The sequence below is a fragment of the Podarcis gaigeae genome (assembly GCF_964106915.1).
Source record: "Podarcis gaigeae genome assembly, chromosome: 14".
Classification (NCBI taxonomy): domain Eukaryota; kingdom Metazoa; phylum Chordata; class Lepidosauria; order Squamata; family Lacertidae; genus Podarcis; species Podarcis gaigeae.
The window spans coordinates 46202893-46223917 of NC_139690.1; the positions used below are offsets into that span (position 1 = coordinate 46202893).

At 45.3% G+C, this 21025-nt stretch overlaps 1 protein-coding gene across 1 annotated transcript in view; it reads left to right on the plus strand.

The window, feature by feature from the left end:
• LOC310831093 (myosin-11) overlaps positions 1-21025 on the plus strand; it is a 1553087-nt gene that overhangs the window by 1038626 nt on the left and 493436 nt on the right. Inside the window, exon 37 of the transcript XR_014557758.1 lies at positions 13986-14368. The gene's annotated coding sequence lies outside the window, so the exon portion shown is untranslated. The remainder of the gene's footprint in view (positions 1-13985; positions 14369-21025) is intronic.

Below are 21025 nucleotides of genomic sequence, written 5' to 3' on the forward strand. Positions count from 1 at the left end.
TGGGTCTGTTTAGGTTCCAGTTTTAAAGAATTTTTCACTGGAGTTTCTGAATAAAGGAAGGGAGGCAGATCAAGAAGAGGAGGTTTTCTTCTGTATATTCGTACATTTGCAGCAGGGGCAGAGAGCCTCAGACCTGGGGGATAATGAGGGAAAACAGCCATTGGACTGAAAATGGGCTTGATGCACAGATTTTGGAATCATGAAGGACATAGGAAGCTGCCTCATACTGAGCCAGTGTCCTCATCCATCCAGCTCTGTGTCGCTTACACTGGCAACAGCTCTCCAGGTTTTGGGGAGGGAGCCCTTACTGTTACGACTCCAGAATCTAGCAGTGATCTGGACATGGTGTTGGAGGCTGCAGGAGCATCATATGGTGAGCCAGGCCAAGTTCAGGACTCAGAGCTGAATGCTGAGCATAGGGATACCATTGTACCTGAAGCTGAACCTCCCAGACCACCAAGGCCTATAGGGCTAGAGGCTAGACCTTCATAGGCACTTCCTCTGAAGCTGAAAAAACAGATGCCTCCCACTCCACACCACCCATCTGGTACAACTAGGAGCACTCCATGAGAGAGCCTATGGAACAGAGAAAGAGTGCCAGTGTTCAGCCAGAGGGTTGGCCCTTTGAGGCTCTAAACTTCTCATCTAGGAAGTAGAGTCTGGAGACGGAGACTTAAAGGGGCCCAGTCTGCTCCCAACATTGTTGGAGCAACTTGCTCACTTGGAGTTGCCCATGGTCCTGAAACCTTGGACCAGCCATGCTGGTTTCTGTTTATTCTGTAGAATCTGGCATTGGACCTGAGCACATAATCTATCCAGTGATGCCATTGGGGATCATACCTGCGGGCTCCTGCATGCATAACAGATGTTCTACCCCTGAGCTGTGACCCTTCCCATTCCACATTACATTAGCTTAAGAGAACACACACAACCCTGCCTACCAAAAAACAATTCCACTTAATGACTTTGCCTATCCAAATTTCCCCTACGCACACTTTTCAGTGTGAAAGTGATGGAGTTTGTGCTTAAGTTTCCATAGCTAAATGAGGAAAGGCAGAGTGGTCTTCTGATGGTTTGTGGTGTGCTTTTGGCTACCACTAGACTTGGGTTGGGGGGTGGGGATGGTGAGTTGGCATGATTTAACTTGCTAGCTGAATAAGAGGGAGGGGGAAGATACAGAAGACTCGACTTAAGTTCCATCAATCCATCTTTACTATTGCAGTCACAGATCAGCCACTAAGCTACAGTCAAGCAGCTCTGATTTGCAAGGTCATAGAAAACCATTAGGAGTTAACAGCACAGCAAAAGACTATTCTTATTTTAACATGCATTGTTTGGACAAATTCTTTTAATCTTATAGCAAAGAGGACCCTGTTCGGAAAGTAACGAATTGGCCTACGTTAATGAATCGTTAAATTTGAAGTATTTATTGCGAGCTGATTTAATGCCAAGCTCTTTAAATGGGTTGGTAGCAGGAGGTAAGATAGGAGGATAAATATTTTTATGGATAATTTATAATGAGGATTGTAAATGGATATATGTGGTTATAAGGAATAAATTGCAATTGCATTGCTTTGTTGTGGATACAATAAGAATATTGCTGGATCAATCCCATCTGGTCCAGCAACATATGCTCATCATGGCCAAACAGAAGTATTTGGGAAGCCTGCAAGCTGGACCTGAGTTCAACAGCACCTTTGCCAACTTGTGACTCCCAGAAACTGGTATCCAGAGGCACATATTACCTCCGGCAAGGGAGGGAGAACATAGCTGACGTGGGTAGTTGCCATTGATGGGGTTCTCCTCCATCTGTTGTCAAATTCCCTTTTAAACCCATCCAAACTGATGGCCATGACTGCCCTAAAAGGTAAGGTAAAGAGACCCCTGACAGTTAAGTCCAGTCGTGGATGACTCTGGTGTTGCGGTGCTCATCTCACTTTACTGGCCGAGGGAGCCGGTGTAGGGAGCAGGGACCGAGAAATGGGAGCTCACCCTGTCGTGGGGATTCGAACCATTGACCATCTGATTGGCAAGCCCTATGTGGATGCAAATTCCATAGTTTGTCCATGGATTTAATGGGATGGGGAATAAAGGAAGCTTAGCTACCAGTTTTGAATTGCAAGTGCTTTCAATCAGCAAATAGGGTGGGAACAATAGAGAGAATGCTTTGGGCTGGGCAAAATGGAAAAGGATGCTTCTATCTCACTCTATATCAGCCTTCCCCACCCTGGTGCCCTCTCCATGTTGTTGATCTCCACTACCCATCAGATTCAGGCAGCATGGTCAATGGTCAAGGAGGACTGGAGTTGTAGTCCAATAACATATGGAAAGCGCCAGGTTGGGGAAGGGACAGCGCAGTAGCTCCTGTGAGAGCCAGTGTGGTGTAGTGGTTAAGAGCAGTGGACTGGTAATCTGGTGAATCGGGTTCGATTCCCTGCTCCTCCACATGCAGCTGCTGGGTGACCTTGGGCCAGTCACACTTCTCTGAAGTCTCTCAGCCCCACTCACCTCACAGAGTTTTTGTTGTGGGGGAAGAAGGGAAAGGAGATTGTTAGCCGCTTTGAGACTCCTGAAGGGGAGTGAAAGGCGGGATATCAAATCCAAACTCTTCTTCTTCTTGTGCCAGGTGAACCAATAGCACGAGTCCATACATACATCCATATGAGGTTTCTGTCTTCTTGTTGTTATTGCCACTCTCTGAGATGGAGCGGAGATCAAAACATGAGCTGATGACTCACTGAGTCCCTTTCAGAGGGATGTGTCCTCACAGCGACTGAGCATGATCAAAACAAGAAGACATTGACAGGGCAGAACATGCAAATACTGAAATCCAAACCGGGAAGAAAATGCTAAAACTTTGCATAAATAAATCTCTGTGGCTTGGGGGCACTAAGTGAGCAGGGGACCTACACTCAAGCACACACATTTCTCTTTGACAAGATGCCTGTCTTCCTTGTCGAGAGGGAACAGAAAAATAGACTTCAGGCAGATCGAGGGGAAGCCCCAGGTGGCTCCATGGTGAATGGAGATGTGATTAATACAGCTAGCAAACATGAAGTCGTTCGTAAAGGAATAAATGCTGTGGTTCAAAAGTGCGTCCTTCAGCATGTTATGTAAAGGTTGCAGTGCACAAGGTGAGCTTTGTGTTTATTTTACAATCACATTGCACAAATAATAGTGTAGAGTTGTCTTCTGTAAGTGGTGCATTTGTTGTTCTGTGTGTATATGAGGGTGGTTTTTTTTTTTAAAAAAAAAACATCCCAAGTTCCTAGCCCTTGTGATTTAAAGTTAAAGGTAAAGGTAAAGGGACCCCTGACCATTAGATCTAGTCACAGACAACCCTGGGGTTGCGGTGTTCATCTCACTTTACTGGCCAAGGGAGCCAGCGTACAGCTTCCGGGTCATGTGGCCAGCATGACTTAGCTGATTCTGGCGAACCAGAGCAGTGCACAGAAACGTCATTTACCTTCCTGCCAGAGCGGTACCTATTTATCTACTTGCACTTTGATGTGCTTTCAAACTGCTAGGTTGGCAGGCGCAGGGACCAAGCAACAGGAGCTCACCCCATCGCGGGAATTTGAACCGCCGACTTTCTGATCGACAAGTCCTAGGCTCTGTGGTTTAGACTACAGCACCACCCGCATCCCTGATTTAAAGTTAGGCTTGAACATATGTGAGCAATGCCTGATAGTTGAGAGTTTGAATTGTTGGTGGGATGTTGCATTGCTCTTTGCAGGGCAAATCATGCAAAGTGTATGCAAATGTGCTTATACAATGGAGATGAAAATGTGATAGAAAAATAGTGGAAGTTGCTTTACCAGGTAGCCAATACCTTTCATTGAGGAAGGCTTCTGCTACAACTTGTTATTATTTATTCGCCATCCTTCACCCTAAGGTCCTAGGGTGGGTTGCAACAATCAATACACAATGTTCCTAGATAGCTCAGTTGGTTAAACCATGGTCCTTATAACACCAAGGTTGCTGGTTTGATCTCCGTATAGGATGGTTGCATATTCTTGCATTGCACGGAGTTGGACTAGATGACACTCAGGATCCCTTTTAACTCTACAATTCTATGATTCTATGAAAAACAGTTTAAAACAACTTGCAATCACAAAAAATGAGGTTGGTCCTCAAAATTGCTGTAACGTTCCTTCTAGATGAAGTCCCTCAACTCCCTCTTTCAAAGTGCATATTAACTACTTATCATCTTCATATACATGGCAGAGAATTTCCTAGATCAGTGTTGAATAAATGATTTCATCTTCTCGGTCCAGATGCTACTGACCATCAGTTTGTTGAATGACTGCTGACTCTATTAATATGAGAAAGAAAGGAAGGACTACCTTGCAACTCTCGTAATTCAATCAATGGTGATGTTTCTCTTTGCTCAATGAATTTTTCTCTTACTTTTCATTTGAACCTCTGTGGTTGTAATTAACTGGGAAAACACCCCGCCCCCTGCAAAATGGTACATGCCAATCAAGGTTGCTGGCCTCAGAAATCTCTAACGGTGAAAGGACATCAAATGAAGCAGCTAATGTGTCATTCTCCAATTAGCGTCGTCGAGGTTTTGATTCATTCCTTCACCCTGTAACTCTGATTTCATGTCATCTGGCAATTTCATGCCTCTGAAAATTACACTAATTTGTTTGATAGAAAGTTCTGTTGCTTCCCGTGGAAATCGGTGTGTAGAGAAGCCGGAGAGTCAATTGGTTAAAGAGGAATTAATGTGTTGCGAATCTCAAATCTGCTCTGCGAGGGCCTCATGGGGAAGGACAGTAAACAGGAGAATGAATGGCAACTGAATTAGGGCTAGGCTGAAAAACAGATAGGTTGCTGTGTGTGTCACAGAATCATAGAATTGTAGAATTGAAGGGGACCCTGAGGGTCATCTGGCCATGTGCCATGCAAGCATCTCAACTAAAACATCCCTGGCACGTGTTCATCCAACCTCTGTTTAGAAACCTCCTGTGAAGGAGACGCTACCACCTTCTGCAGGAGTGAACTCCACTGTCAAATAGCTCTTACCATCAGAAAGTTCTTCCTGGTCTTTAGTTGGATTCTCATCATTGGTCTGGGTCCTACTCTCTGGAACAGCAGTGGGGGAAAGCTTGCTCCTTCTTCCATGAAACAGCCATTCAGATATTTGAAGATGGGTCCCATATTCACCTCTCAGTCCCATCTTCTCCAAGTTAAACATATCCAACTCCCTCAACTTTTTCTCATGGGGCTTCGTTTCCAGACCCTTGATCGTCTTGGTCACACTCCTCTGCACACATTGCAGCTTGTCAATATCCTTCTTAAACTATGGTGCTCAGAATAAGACACAGAACTCAGAGGCAGGTTTGGGGCAGTGTGGCTGGTTCATCTGCACAGGGCACATGGACCAAGGGGGCACCTCCTCACCTTCTTTTCAAAGCCTTATAAGTGCAGGGCTTTGGGAAGGAGGTGTGAGGTCTCTTTCAGGGTCCTAGACAGCTCCTTCCTCTTTCTCAAAGCCTGGTTAGTGCTTGCCCGGCTTTGGGAAGTAGGAATGAGGACTCTAGTACCCTGCCAGAGCCTCACACTTCTTTCTCAAAGCCCCACAACTCCTTTACACAGCTTTGAGAAGGCAGCACGAGGGGCTGGGAAGTGGGGCGTCAAATTTTGGCCTTGCACAGGGTGCCATATTACCAAGGCCCACCCTTGCAGATCTCCAGGTGGGGTTTGATCAAGGCAGAATAGATTGGCGCTATTACTTCCCTTAAGCTAAACACTATACTTCTGTTGATGCAGCCTATTATAGCAATAGGGTGGGTTTTGCCCCCTGCTGCTGCATCATATCATTGGCTCCACAAGTTGTCAAAACACACCTAATAAGAAGAGTCCCTTTGGAACAAAGCTAAATCTTGCCTGGATTTTTCTCTTAGTGACCAACCAGATGCTCATGGGAAGCTCACAAATGGGACCTCAGCAAAACAGTGCTCTCCCCACTGAGGGGTGGAGCTAAGAGCCAATGGATGGAGATGAGGGATGGAGCCAAGACATGAAGTCCAGGGAAACCATAAGCTACGGGGTGGATTCAAGGGATGGATCTGAGAAACTGAGCCAGGAGCCAATGGAAAAAGTCAAAGGAAGGTCCCAGATGCCAAGCAATGGAACTGAAGGATGGAGCCAGGAGCCAATGCAAGGGGCCATGGGGCGGTGCTAGAAGATGAGTGATGGAGTCAATAGAATGAGTTGAGGGATGAAGCCAAGGGACAACATCTAGTAGCCAAGAGCCAATGGACTGGACTTGGAATCAGAGGTGAAAAGTATGTCAAAGCATATTGGAACCCAAAAGGCCATTCTAATCAGGCAAAGCTCCATCTCAAGGAGGAATTCCTTAAAGCTCTTCCTGTCTACTAGGAAGGCTCAATGGCCAGCCTGGATAGGTGGAACTGACCCAGAGCTCAAAAATATTTCAATACTTGGAAGATACTCCAAGTCTGGCAGCTTCCCTACATGGGTCAGCCACACACAGAGCTGGGGCTCCTCACACTGGAAGAAAACACACACTCCATCTCTCTCCCAAGTACTAATACAGGGGGATGTTGAGTATATAAATTGCTTCCACCAGCGTCCCCACCCCATCTGTGAACAGAGGGAGCTCTCAGGCACTTGTCAGGTTAATCCTACCAATTAAACATGTCTATAAACCGTGTGGGTTGTTTTAAAGGAAAGCAGTCTCCTGAAAAACAGTTGTTACAGAATCCCACATTCATGGCAATTATTCCATCTTATTACAAATTATAGCACAGTTACCAGAAAATGTATTTGCAAGCAATTACCTGACTAACACAAACAAATGGGGAAAGCTTGCTGCATATCGTCAGCTGGTGCCGTTAGAACCAAAACCCACTCCAAACTAATGGATTTTCTCCTTTACGCAGCACCGTGGGAAATATAGTGTACAAGTGCACACTGATGGCCAACAAGGTGCCTCTGCAAAGCCCAGAAGCAGGACATTGGGTCATAAGAAGCTGCCTTATATTGAGTCAGTTCAGTCTACACAGAATGGCAATAGCTCTCCCTGGGATTTTCAAATAAGATTCTCTCTCTGCCCTACCTGGAGATACCAGGCATTGATACTGCGACCTTCTGCATGCAAGGCCAATGCTCTGCCACTGAGCTACAGCCATTGCCCACAGGAGTGTAGCAGCACTTCCCCACTTGCAATCCACAGCAACTGGTATTCAGAAGCAATCTGTCTCTAAACCTGGAGGTAATAGCCATCATGACTCAGAGACATTGGTGGACTTCAGGGACGTCTTTACCATTGGGAGTAGTGGCGCAGCGAGCCAGGGCACCAAGCAGCGGAGGGTGCCAGGCGGAGAGTCCAGGGTGGGGAGAGCGGGGAGGTAAGCAAGGTGGAGCGGGGGCTTAGTGCCTGCACACCTCCAGCGCCCGTTGGAGGTGGGAAGGCTCTGGATGCTTTCCCACAGTCCTGAGCTCTCTACACTGGTTCACACGACCTCCTCGGCTGTGTGGTGTGTGCTTGCATCCCAAGCTCTGCGCATATATATATATATATATATATATTAAAAATATTTTTTATTAATTTTTTTCATGTACAGTATACTTCTAACAATATATCTTTAACAATTTTTCATATTTTGACCCTCCTCCCCTGGACTCCCCCCATACTCCCGCTTTGTTTTATTTCCATATTGTTTGCCCTGCGTGTTGTTTCCCCAAAATTTTCTCAACACATATAGTCTTATTTTTTTCTTGTATCCAGTTGTGATTGTTTACTCAAACCCTGCCAATGAGTCCATTGCTTTATGTTGCCTCTTCATATCTGTTGTAAATGGTCCCCATTCTCTTTTAAAGTCTTTGTTGTCCTTTTCATGTGATTTTTTTTGTTAGTTTTGCCAGTGCTGTATATTCCTCAAGCTCTGTGCATAATAAACGTGAATCTACCACCACTCCCTCTGTCCACTCTACCTTGAAAGATCCCCACGCTCAAGGCTACACGCTGCAACTGCTGCCCCCAGCGCCCCTCTCTCCTTGCACGGAGCCTGTCTCCTCCCACTGCCCCCACCACCTCTGCACTCCTCCACATGAACCACATTTCCTTCCCCTGCCCAATCCCCTCCCAGTCACACTCTCCCCCCCCCCCTTCTGTTAGGAATATTGATGTTCCGTTTCACCTAAGAGGAACAGATATGTGGATTGCTGTATGTCACATGACTGTTTACATTCCAGCACAGTTTGCTGGGAACCTCCGTTTGTGTATAGCTTTTGCCTTGTGCTTCTTGCTCTTAGACATGAAGGAGAGCAGACATCTTTTTGGGTCCTGAACTATGCTGAATAAACTGCTTGTAAATATGCTTTACATATGCCTCTGTCTGCCACTTCTGTTGCGTCTTATTCACTCTGATGATTAAGGCATGCTCAAGTGTCTGAAGGCTTCTGAAGCTGTGAGTCGCTGTTTGATGCTGTTCCAATGACCAGAGTTAGTCCGGCTGCCGTCTGGTGGGCTGGAGCCAGCTGGGGGCCTGCGAATTGCCCTTGTTCCCATGGACACATCCCAACACCTTCCTCCCCAAGTAAGGACTGCGAGACTGTGGCTGAGTGAGCACGCTTCTCTGCTGCGGCTACGCGGACGGCCCAGCTCGCTTCGCCTGTCCCTGCCCGGACAAGACCCATGCCCATGTCCTGTGCCACCCCCATCACACCTGGCTGCCCAGTCCCACACCATGATCCCGCCGTGGGAGCCGATGCCCGGGGTGCAAGGGTGGGAGCAGCCTTTCCTAAAAAAGGTCAGCAACTTTGGGGTCCCCCCCCTTAAAAAAGGTTGACAACTCTAGGGAAATCAAGAACGTTGCATTTGACTGCTCCAATGGATTACATCCAACGTTTCATAGGAGCTTCCAGGTCAAACTTCAGATACCTACTTAGGAACATCCTAAATTTAAATGCCCACACCCAGCTATCACAACGCTGCACACCCTCCTCCCAAGCCTTCCAGAGGTCTGTCCCTTTCCTCTTTGTCTTGCCCTGCTAACTGATACTGTGCCATTTCTGCAGATCCAAGAGTTCTGGCACTGGTCAAATGTCAGAAGCAGCAGCTAGCCAGAAACGGACTCTTGAGATGTGTGTCTGGGAAGAGAAACCGAGGCTTCAAAAGTGCAAAGGAAGCGGGCAGGCAAGCCAAGCATGGCCTCCAGACAAAACCAAGCAGGAAGTTCACAAAGCCTTCTTCATCCACAAATATATTTTATATTTAAGCTCAATCAACAGCACAAGCTGAAGGACAATGCGCTTGAGCTGGCAGAGGCTCATGCAATGTCAGAGCTCCGAGAGAAGCCTTGTTTTACAAAGGCTTGGCAAACAGGGCCAGGTGACCATGCCAAGGCAACCCTATCAAGAGGATTATGAGAATCTCTACACTTCCATGAAGCGTACAATTTGGAGAGCACTTTTTATGGTCCACAGATTTCCAGTGCGGGGTCCAGATCATTTCCTGACATTTAAAATGGGAAGGGGGGAAAAGAAATCTGTTAGGAGGTACAGTGAAAGTTCAGCCACTTTTCCTAACTATCTGAACCAAAACAAAAAAAAAATCCTTCCAGTAGCACCTTAAAGACCAACTAAGTCAGTTCTTGGTATGAGCTTTTGTGTGCATGCACACTTCTTCAGATACACTGAAACAGAAGTTTCCAGACCCTTCTATATAGTGAGAAGGTGGGGAGGGGTATTACTTAGAAGGGTGGTGGGAATGGGTGATTGGCAGATAGCTGTGATGAGCCTGTTGACGACTCTTAGACCTATTGCAGTCGTTAAGAGTCGTCAACAGGCTCATCACAGCTATCTGCCAATCACCCATTCCCACCACCCTTCTAAGTAATACCCCTCCCCACCTTCTCACTATATAGAAGGGTCTGGAAACTTCTGTTTCAGTGAATCTGAAGAAGTGTGCATGCACACGAAAGCTCATACCAAGAACTGACTTAGTTGGTCTTTAAGGTGCTACTGGAAGGATTTTTTTTTGTTTTTACTATGGCAGACCAACACGGCTACCTATCTGTATCTGAACCAACTTTCTTTTTCCCCTCTTTTTGTATCTGTGTGTTTTGGTGCAATTTTTTAAAAAATCTTTTTTATTTTATTTTACAAATACAAAATTATAACAATCCAAATGCTTATTCATATATTCAGAGATTACTCTGAATCTTGCGGCTTCCCCCACCCCCTCCACGGGTCTTATTATCAACATATACAACTGCATATTAATCCATAATCTATATTTTGTATCAATCCATATTATCCATGGTTATTGTTACATTATATGTGAGATTAAGATCCTGGTAATGTTTCCATCTGCATGCTGCGGTCTCCTAAATAACATAATTTCCCCCCATCCTTTTTGTCCTCTTGGTTCCTGAGTGTTCCTTATTTATTATTATTAAATATTTTTTATTAATTTTCAATTACTAAAATCCAATAACAGACACATTTTATCAGTGTCAAATTACAATTCATATCCAAATATATATCAGTTATATATAAAGCCAATTATACAATTTGTGTGACTTCCCGTGTGCTGGGTTTTGGGGTGCAAAGTTCTTATTTCTTCCTGCTTCCGAAATCTTGATTAATCCAATTACATTCAGTCCTGATCTTAGTCTCATATCAACACCTACAGAGTTCTTGCCTTCCATTTGTATTAACACATACAGTGGTACCTCAGGTTACATACGCTTCAGGTTACAGACTCCGCTAACCCAGAAATAGTGCTTCAGGTTAAGAACTTTGCTTCAGGATGAGAACAGAAATCATGCTCCGGCAGCGCGGCGGCAGCAGGAGGCCCCATTAGCTAAAGTGGTGCTTCAGGTTAAGAACAGTTTCAGGTTAAGTACAGACCTCCGGAACGAATTAAGTACTTAACCTGAGGTACCACTGTATAATAAATTTTATTTCTGCAGAAGTTTTCCAGTTAGCTTCGCCATTCCGGCATAGTCCATTAGCTTATCTTGCCATTCCTCTCTAGTATCTGAACCAACTTTCAAGCTTGTGGAGCCATCTATCGCCCCATATGTAAACAGCCCTTTGTCATCCCTAGGGCTCCCCTAGACAAGGTTTCACAAGCTTTCAAGGAGGACATGCAGAGTGGAACATCACATCATGTTTCCAAGAGCACTAACCACCCAGCCCCTGAGAAGCTTGAAATTAGTCCTCTGCTAAAATTTATCCTCCCCCCCCCCAACCATTCTCCATTGATTAGTGCCAAAAGAAATGGAGTCTCAAAATTATCAAATATATTGGTTAAGGTCTCATGGGTAATGATCACATCTTGATCTCACAAGTGTCAATGTTTTTGGTTTTTTGGGGTAGGTCAGTTTGGGCGATATTCTTGGATCCTTTCCAGGCCTGTGATCCTGCCTCCAGGAAGGGTTAGAATCTAGTCCAAAAGGATGCAGAACCTGCCAGACCAGTTCCTTTATTAAGGTCATGCTTTTGGCTGGCCAGTAAAATGCCAGTCATCAGCATCACAAAGTGAGCTAGAGCTACAGCAAAACATTGGCTGGTAGAAGCCTGGTTGGTAGAAGCACAAAATCATAGACATCTAGAGTTGGAAGGGACCCTGAGGGTCACCTAGTCCAAGCCGCTGCAATGCAGAAATTCTGCCCACAGTCATCCCTGGGTGGGCTCAAACCATGAACCTCCTGGTTAACAAATCACCAACCTTCTGGTGAACAGCCAGATGTGTCAACCCATTGTGCCACAGGAAGACTAGGCTAAAAGAACATATGTGGTGAGTTGAAAACTGGAGGACAGAGAGACGTGTGTTGCTCTGTGCTAGTATTTGGGGTTCTCCTAGAAGCCAGATGAGGAAACAAGATCTATGGGATCCTGTTTCCCATCCGTCCTATGCTGCGAGCCCCTTCATCCAGGTTGCATAAGCCATACCATATCTTCTAAAGACACCACAGTGTCCATTGGCCCATGCTTCAAGGAACCCTAGCCCTGGGTGAGCACTGGAACCCCTGCAATCTCTCACTGCTTGGAGATTGGGGTAGCACGTAATGATACATATGTTTATGTACCTTTCCCAGCATATAAATTTATGTGTGCAATTTTTTTTTTTGGTTGAAGAACTGGATTGCAATATTTGGATCTTGAAAGATAGTTGTCTCTCGGCTGAGGAAGTATGGATTAGATAAGCTGGCATTAAAAGGTGAACCAAACACATTTCCTTCCCCATTCCGGCTTGTGCGGGTGTGAAAAGGCTGATAGCTACAAAACAAATCTGAAAGGGAAAATTCAGATGGTTGCTTGCTTGCTTGCTTGCTTACTGAGCGAGGATCTTGGCAGGGCAGCTGGGCCCTGGGAGGATGGCTGCTGAAATTCCAGGAGAATATAAAGTAGCTTTTATAATGAACAGTAAATCTTTATACTTACAGCTGTGCTCGTTTGGATTGATTTTGCCAATACACATTTGAGGAAGAGGGGAAACAGGTTTTGAAGGTTATTTGACATAGAACAGTGACTGTAAAAATATGTGATCAGACTCATAAAAAAAGTTTCGAGTAATCCTGGTTTATAGTTGTGCATGAAAGTGTCTTATCTCCTTATAGGAAAAATAAATTGAGCAGAGCCGGCTAAGAGGGTGTTGACCTTGGGCTGTGATTCAAATTCCCATTTAGCCAAAGAGTCACTGGGTGGCCTCCATTGCTGCCCATCATTAAAAGGGAAAAGGCATAAGAAGCCTCACCTCGGAAAGATTTCTCTTCCAGCTTGAAGTAATGAGGTATGAATTGCAATAAATAAATATGCTATTAACTTAAGAGTCCTATTTGGAGGAGGGACATAGTTCAGTGATGATAGGAGCAAAGGCAGTTGCTTTATATCCAAGGGGTAGCCAGTCCATCAGGGCAAACAGAGATTTAGTTGATATTCCTGAATTGCAGGGAGTTAGACTAGATTTGCCTTTGGGGTCCCTTGCAAGTTTTACAATTCTAGGATCCTGATATAAGAAGAAAAAAAACTGCTCCTTTTCCCTTATGGGGTACCCAAGAGCCCATACAGAGTCCTTTTGTAGGTTCTCTATCAGTAGGAGAAAATAACAGAGGCCAACCAGAGAATCTTGAGAAGCAAAACAGCTTTGAAGGAAAATGTTATGAAAATGATATATAGATGGTACATGACCCCAGTTAAACTTGCCAAGATATACCATTTGTCTGATAATAAATGTTGGAAATGTAAAGAAAATGAAGGAACATTCTTTCACCTCTGGTGGACCTGCCCTAAGGTGAAGGTCTTCTGGGAAATGATATATAATGAGCTGAAAAAGGTATTTAAGTATACCTTTACCAAGAAACCAGAGGCCTTCCTTCTGGGTATTGTCGGCCAGAAGGTGTTAAAGAAGGACAGAACATTTTTTATGTATGAAACAACGGCAGCAAGGATACTCATCGCTAAGAATTGGAAAACTCAAGATCTACCCACCCTGGAAGAGTGGCAGATGCAACTGATGGACTATATGGAACTGGCCGAGATGACTGGCAGAATCCGAGACCGGGGAGAGGAGAGGGTTGAAGAAGACTGGAAAAAATTTAAGATTTACTTAAAAAAACATTGCAATTTGGTTGAATGTTAAGAAAGGATGCTAGATCATAAATAATTGTGCACCACTAAATTAGATGGAATTAAGATGATAAGTAAGTTGAGGATAAATTATAAACCTATTGGAGATTTAATAGATTATAGTTAAATGAAGGTGACACAAGATTGTAAACAAGATGATAAATTGCGGGCAAGAATTGACAACGATGCAAGTGGGAGCGGGAGATGCGAGGGAGTCCTAAGAAGTTAAGAAAGTATGTTATGATATATGTTATACTGTTCTTTATCTTTGTACTTATGTTTAAAAACCTTAATAATATATATATATATATATATATAAAAAGAGAAGCAAAACAGCTAGTAAGCCTGATCTTTATTAACTGTTGCAACAGGGTGCTCCCCCACATGCAGGAGAGAGGAGGAGGACCCTGAACAAAGGTGTGCGGTCTACAACAGAAATCTGAGTGTGTTGTTTAACTCCTGTCTGGCAAGTTACCTGATTGCATTATCTGGGTTTGGTCACTCTTTTGTTATTATAACTACTTAATTCCTGAATTGAGGTCACAAGTCACAGGCTCACACCCTGTTCATATCTTGAATGTGCCCTTAAGACAGGATTTGTGAGGAAAGAGACAATGGGGAGGTTTCCCACTTTGACCTTGCAGAGAAATATTTGAGGTCAATTTGTTCAGGAGCTTTTCTATGGGGTTTCAAACATGTGGTTTATACATACAGTTATATATATATGACCTTAAAATTCTTATAACAATCCTATGCCCCACCATGCTCAGACTGCCCTTGGCTAACCTTGCCTTGCCTGCCACCTTTCTTGGCTTGAACGCATTCTGGAGTGACTCCATCCAACCAGACTTGCAACCGACTCTCCTTAACCAGAAGGGCTCTTACGACTTTCTCTTCGGACTGCCGCTGGCCTGGGCAATGACAGTCTCTCCTGGCACACTGACTTGTGTTTGACAGCTGCCTTTGGCACAATTGCAGGCTCATTGGTTCCCAGGCAGAACCAGTTGTCTATAACATACACAGTGGGGGGTTTTGCCATTAGGACAAGTAAGATACTCCCCCTCTTAATTCAGTCTGCCCTCAGCCAGCTCCAGCCCACCCCAAAAACCAGAATTACTTTGATGGGTTAAACCACAGAGCCTAGGACTTGCTGATCAGAAGGTCGGTGGTTCGAATCCCCGCTACAGGGTGAGCTCCCATTGCTTGGTCCCTGCTCCTGCCAACCCAGCAGTTCGAAAACATGTCAAAGTGCAAGTAGATAAATAAGTATCGCTCTGGTAGGAAGGTAAACGGTGTTTCCATGCGCTGTTCTGGTTTGCCAGAAGCGGCTTAATCATGCTGGCCACATGACCTGGAAGCTGTACGCCGGCTCCCTCGGCCAATAAAGCGAGATGAGCGCCGCAACCCCAGAGTCGGCCACGACTGGACCTAATGGTCAGGGGTCCCTTTACCCTTTACCTAGCTCCACTTACCATTTGGTAGCAACTGCTGTTGGCCTCCTTGCCTTCTCCCAATGAGGGCCACTCTACACTGAATACATGCGTTTAGCATAATGGATTGGTTTGCTTAATAAATCTATTCTCATCAGCATCATCATCACCACCACCACCACCACTATTTTATTTGTACAGTGGTACCTTGGGTTAATTGGGACGCAGATGGCACTGTGGGTTAAATCACAGAGCCTAGGACTTGCTGATCGAAAGGCGGGCAGTTTGAATCCCCACGGCGGGGTGAGCTCCCGTTGCTCGGTCCCAGCTCCTGCTCACCTAGCAGTTCGAAAGCACCTCAAAGTGCGAGTAGATAAATAGGGACCGCCTTCTCCAGTGGGAAGGTAAACGGCGTTTCTGTGTGCTGCGCTGGTGTTGGCTTGCCAGCTGCGGCTAGTCACGCTGGCCATGTGACCCGGAAGCTTCTTCGGACAAGCGCCGGCTCCCGGCCTCTTGAGCGAGATGAGCGCGCAACCCCAGAGTCAGTCACGACTGGATCTGTTGGTCAGGGGTACCTTTACCTTTACCTTTTTACCTTGGGTTAAGAATGTAATTCGTTCAGGAGGTCCGTTCTTAACCTGAAACTGTTCTTAACCTGAAGCACCCCTTTAGCTAATGGGGCCTCCCACTGCTGCTGCACCGCTGGAGCACGATTTCTGTTCTCATCCTGAAGCAAAGTTCTTAACCTGAGGTACTATTTCTGGGTTAGCGGAGTCTGTAACCTGAAGCGCCTGTAACCTGAAGCATCTGTAACCCGAGGTACCACTGTATGCCGCCTTTCCATAGTTAAAACAATGCTCAAAGCGGCTTACAACATGACAAGGTTTACATAATTACCAACATAACAAAAGTCATAAACAATAAACAAAACACATCCAAAGGTACACAACCAAATGGAAAACCATTTCCACATAAATCATAAAATCTAAAACTGAAAACACATTAATATCAACAACGGTCTAAAATGATATAGATAAAAAAACATATATTTTTTTAAAGGAGCCCTTTCTGTTGAGCAACCGCAGCAGCAGTCCTTTATGGAGCCTGTCAGGCCACGCTCCAAGGCAGGTGGAGAGAGGCAAGGCAGGGCCCTCAGACTCTCAGCAGGTCAGTCCTGGGCAGCAGCATTCTCTTCCCTTTAAGGTCACAGGAAAATGTTCTACGCAACACTGGAGAGTCTGTGGCAGCAGGGACACATTAGAATCATAGAATCATAGAGTTGGAAGAGACCACAAGGGCCATTGAGTCCAACCCCCTGCCAAGCAGGAAACACCATCAGAGCACTCCTGACATATGGTTGTCAAGCCTCTGCTTAAAGACCTCCAAAGAAGGAGACTCCACCACACTCCTTGGAAGCAAATTCCACTGTCGAACAGCTCTTACTGTCAGGAAGTTCTTCCTAATGTTTAGGTGGAATCTTCTTTCTTGTAGTTTGGATCCATTGCTCCGTGTCCGCTTCTCTGGAGCAGCAGAAAACAACCTTTCTCCCTCCTCTATGTGACATCCTTTTATATATTTGAACATGGCTATCATATCACCCCTTAACCTCCTCTTCTCCAGGCTAAACATGCCCAGCTCCCTTAGCCGTTCCTCATAAGGCGTCGTTTCCAGGCCTTTGACCATTTTGGTTGCCCTCCTCTGGACACGTTCCAGTTTGTCAGTGTCCTTCTTGACATTGTGGCATATGAGGTGTCCCTTCTTTGAATTCTTTTGGGGGAAATTTTGGGTGACATCCCCACCCCCCAAAAGGGAGTTGGAAGGATTCCTAAGGGTCTTTTAGTCCAACCCCTCTGCAATGCAGGGATCTCAACTAAAGCATCAATGGCAGATGGCCACCCAACCTCTCTTACAAAAAAATTCTTACGGAAAACCCAATTGCTTGGGGTCCAGGCTTCTTGTTTATTGTCATAATTCTGATCATTCTGTGGGGATCACTCAAATGTCCATGCCTAAGATATTGTAGGGACGCAGGTGGCACTGTGGGTTAAACCACTGAGCCTAGGACTTGCCAATCAGAAGGTTGGCGGTTCGAATCACCGCAACGGGGTGAGCTCCTGTTGCTAGGTCCCTGCACCTGCCAACCTAGCAATCCGAAAGCACGCCAAAGTGCAAGTAGATAAATCTGGCGGGAAGGTAAACAGTGTTTCTGTGTGCTGCTCTCGTTCTCTTAATGCCCTTCATCATGCTGGCCACATGACCCGGAAGCTGTACGCCGGCTCCCTAGGCCAATAAAGCGAGATGAGCACCGCAACGCCAGAGTCGGCCATGACTGGACCTAATGGTCAGGGGTCCCTTTACCTTTAAGATATTGTAAGCTTCACTGTCATCACAGTGAAACACACTACATTACATTATGGGATGGAGGCTTAACGTTTCACCCTCAGTAAGTTGCTGTCTGTAGCAATTATGGGGAATTTTGATGCTTGTGATACATTTTGAGTTGACTTGGATTAAATGAGTGAGGAACGTAGAAAACTGCCTTATTCTGAGTCAGAATCACTGGTGCAGTATTGTTTACACAGACTGGCAGCACCTCTCCATGAATTCAGCCAAGGGCATCTCCCAATCACTTGGACTTAACCCAGGATCTTCCACACAAGCAAGATGAATACTCTTCTATTGAGCTATGGCTCTTTGACTTCTTCTTGTTGTTTAGTCATTTAGTCATGTCTGACTCTTTGTGACCCCATGGACCAGAGCACACCAGGCACTCCTGTCTTCCACTGCCTCCCACAGTTTGGTCAAACTCATGTTGGTAGCTTCAAGAACACTGTCCAACCATCTCGTCCTCTGTCATCCCCTTCTCATTGGGCCCTCAATCTTTCCCAACATCAGGGTCTTTTCCAGGGAGTCTTCTCTTCTCATGAGGTGGCCAAAGTATTGGAGCCTCAGCTTCAGGATCTGTCCTTCCAGTGAGCACTCAGGGCTGATTTCCTTCAGAATGGATAGGTTTGATCTTCTTGCAGTCCATGGGACTCTCAAGAGTCTCCTCCAGCACCATAATTCAAAAGCATCAATTCTTCTTTATGGTCCAGCTCTCCCTTCCATACATCACTACTGGGAAAATCATAGCATTAACTATACGGACCTTTGTCGGCAAGGTGATGTCTCTGCTTTTTTTTTTACTTCTTACATTCTGCCTATTGACTGAAGGGGTTGGTTTTGGCTCAGGAAAACCATTGGAACTGTGCACAGCGGAAGCTGCCTTCTGCAGAGCTAGACCTTCAGTCCACCCAGTTCAATATTTCCTACACTGACTGGCAGCATCTCTCCAGAGCATAGCTGTCAACTTTTCCCTTTTCTTGCGAGGAATCCTATTCGGAATAAGGGAATTTCCCTTTAAAAAAGGGAAACGTTGACAGCTATGCTCCAGAGTTGAAGGCAGGAGACTTTACCAGCCTCACTTAGAGATGCTGGGGATTGAGACTTGCTGTTTGCTAAAGGCGAACACTAACACCGAACTATAGTCCATTGTCAGTAGCAACAATGGCAGGTGTACCCTACCCCCCCCCCCCCGCCCAATGGTTGTGCCTGGGCTTGGCATGCAAATGTGGGTTGATGAAATCACTGGTGCTGCTGAGAGGGTTCTTGGCTCGTGCAAACGCCTTGGGATTCCTGTGCAGAGTCAGGGCGGGACTGTGAAAAGTGCTCCAATTCTCAATGTCATTTTTTCACCATTACATTATTATTATTTTTTACAAAATACAGGGCGTTTTTTTTCCCTTTCCTTTTCTTTTTTTGTATCCGAGCTTCGCAGGGGTGGAATTTTGAAATGAGGAAAGATTAATGGTGGAGTGCTGCCTAGCAAATCTCGCATGTGAGATGGGATTCATCTCCTCCGTGATTTGATTTCAAGTCCCAAGTTCCCGTCTTCCTCTTTTGCCATTTTGACCTTGCTAAGCAATTGAATTTTAAAGAGATTGGCTGCCGGCCGGGAATGTAGCCAGGCTAGCAGTCACCCAAAGCATCACTGAAAAGCCTTTCACCATGCCCAACCCCTTTTTTAATCATAGGCAATTTTTAATTAAAGGCTATTAACTGCTGCAACTCCCAGTTACCTGGGACAGGAGAGGTGGAGAGAGGCATGCTCTGGCATCTGCCGTCACCCCGTTACTGAAAGACAGTGCCCTTCAGTAAGGAGGATGGATGAATCTGCCCATTTGGTTTCTCATCCCCGCCTCCTCAACCTTAAATTCCACTTCTCCACATTTCCACAGAACTTTGCTAAACCTATCTTAGGGTTAATTCTGTGTCCAGAGCGGCTGTCTACCAGCTCCACCTGGTACGCAGGCTGAGACCCTACCTGCCCACAGACTGTCTCACCAGAGTGGTGCATGCTCTGGTTATCTCCCGCTTGGACTACTGCAATGCGCTCTCCGTGGGGCTACCTTTGAAGGTGACCCGGAAACTACAACTAATCCGAAATGCGGCAGCTAGACTGGTGACTGGGAGTGGCCGCCGGGACCACATAACACCGGTCCTGAGAGAGCTGCATTGGCTCCCAGTACGTTTCTGAGCACAATTCAAAGTGTTGGTGCTGACCTTTAAAGCCCTAAATGGCCTCAGCCCTGTATACCTGAAGGAGCGTTTCCACCCCATCATTCAGCCCGGACCCTGAGGTCCAGCTCCGAGGGCCTTCTGGCGGTTGCCTCATTGTGAGAAGTGAGGTTACAGGGAACCAGATAGAGGGCCTTCTCGGTAGTGGCGCCAGCCCTGTGGAATGCCCTCCCATCAGATGTGAAGGAAATAAGCAGCTATCTTATCTTTAAAAGACATCTGAAGGCAGCCCTGTTTAGGGAAGTTTTTAATATTTAATGCTGTATTGTTTTTAACACTCGACTGGGAGCCACCCAGAGTGGCTGGGGAAACTCAGCCAGATGGGCGGGGTATAAATAATAAATAATAAATTAGCATCATCATCATTATCTTTGGCAGGGAGGACAGGGATCTGTGTGAGATTTCATCAGCATTTTTGTGCAAATTTCTCCCAGAATAAACTGTGTGTATGTAGTTTCGACTGCTACTCACAGTTTTCACAGCAATTTCTTCAACAGAATGCCCTTTGTATGTTATTTTCACTAATACACAGTTATCTGTGCACAAGGCCCCCAAATGTATTCACTTATTGCACATGTCGTTTTGACTGGAGGACTGCATCACCCAATTTGGAGAAGCACAGATTACTTAAAAAAAAAAGTTATTAGCAGTTTCAGCATAACAATATTTCAAACCATATCATAGAAGCACAGATTTGAAAGGATAGCTCCATTTCAGTTTGCTAATAAGTTTGAGAAGTATGAATTAGGGTTTTCTTTTTTAAATGCAGAGAAAATTAAATTTATGCCCCATCCCTACCCTTTAGCTCCAGGAAGAACATTGTGGCAAAGGGGAGTCCACCTTGTTTTGTTGTTGTTCATATTTACTAGTCACTTTGTTCACAAAATTGACCCAAAGCAACTTACAAACTGAATATGAGCACTAAAACCAATTGCAACCAACACAACTGATAAAAGCCTAAATAGCAAACAAACACACAATCTGTCCCTTTCATCAGCCAGTAAAGGAGAAGCTGCTCCAGTTCATACTTTCCTCTGCCCTCCCCATTGCTTTTTCCTTTTGTGCCATGTCTATTAGACTGTGATGCTAGGGGTCAGGTCTGTCTTACACATATGGAACTTAGAAATTGTAGGTGCATGATGTATTGCCAAGAGGTTATTTTAGGATTCAGGGAGGCAATGAAGAAACATCAAGCTGTACATTAACAGGTTTATTAAGATCTTGCAGAAGAAACGGTTCTGATAACATTGGTGCCAAAGCTCCACAAATGTTTCTGGACTAATAACAATATTCTAAAAAGGAAATACATATGCCATTCAGTCGTCTGGGCATGTATTAAAATGCAAATCTGCCTTTAATTAGAA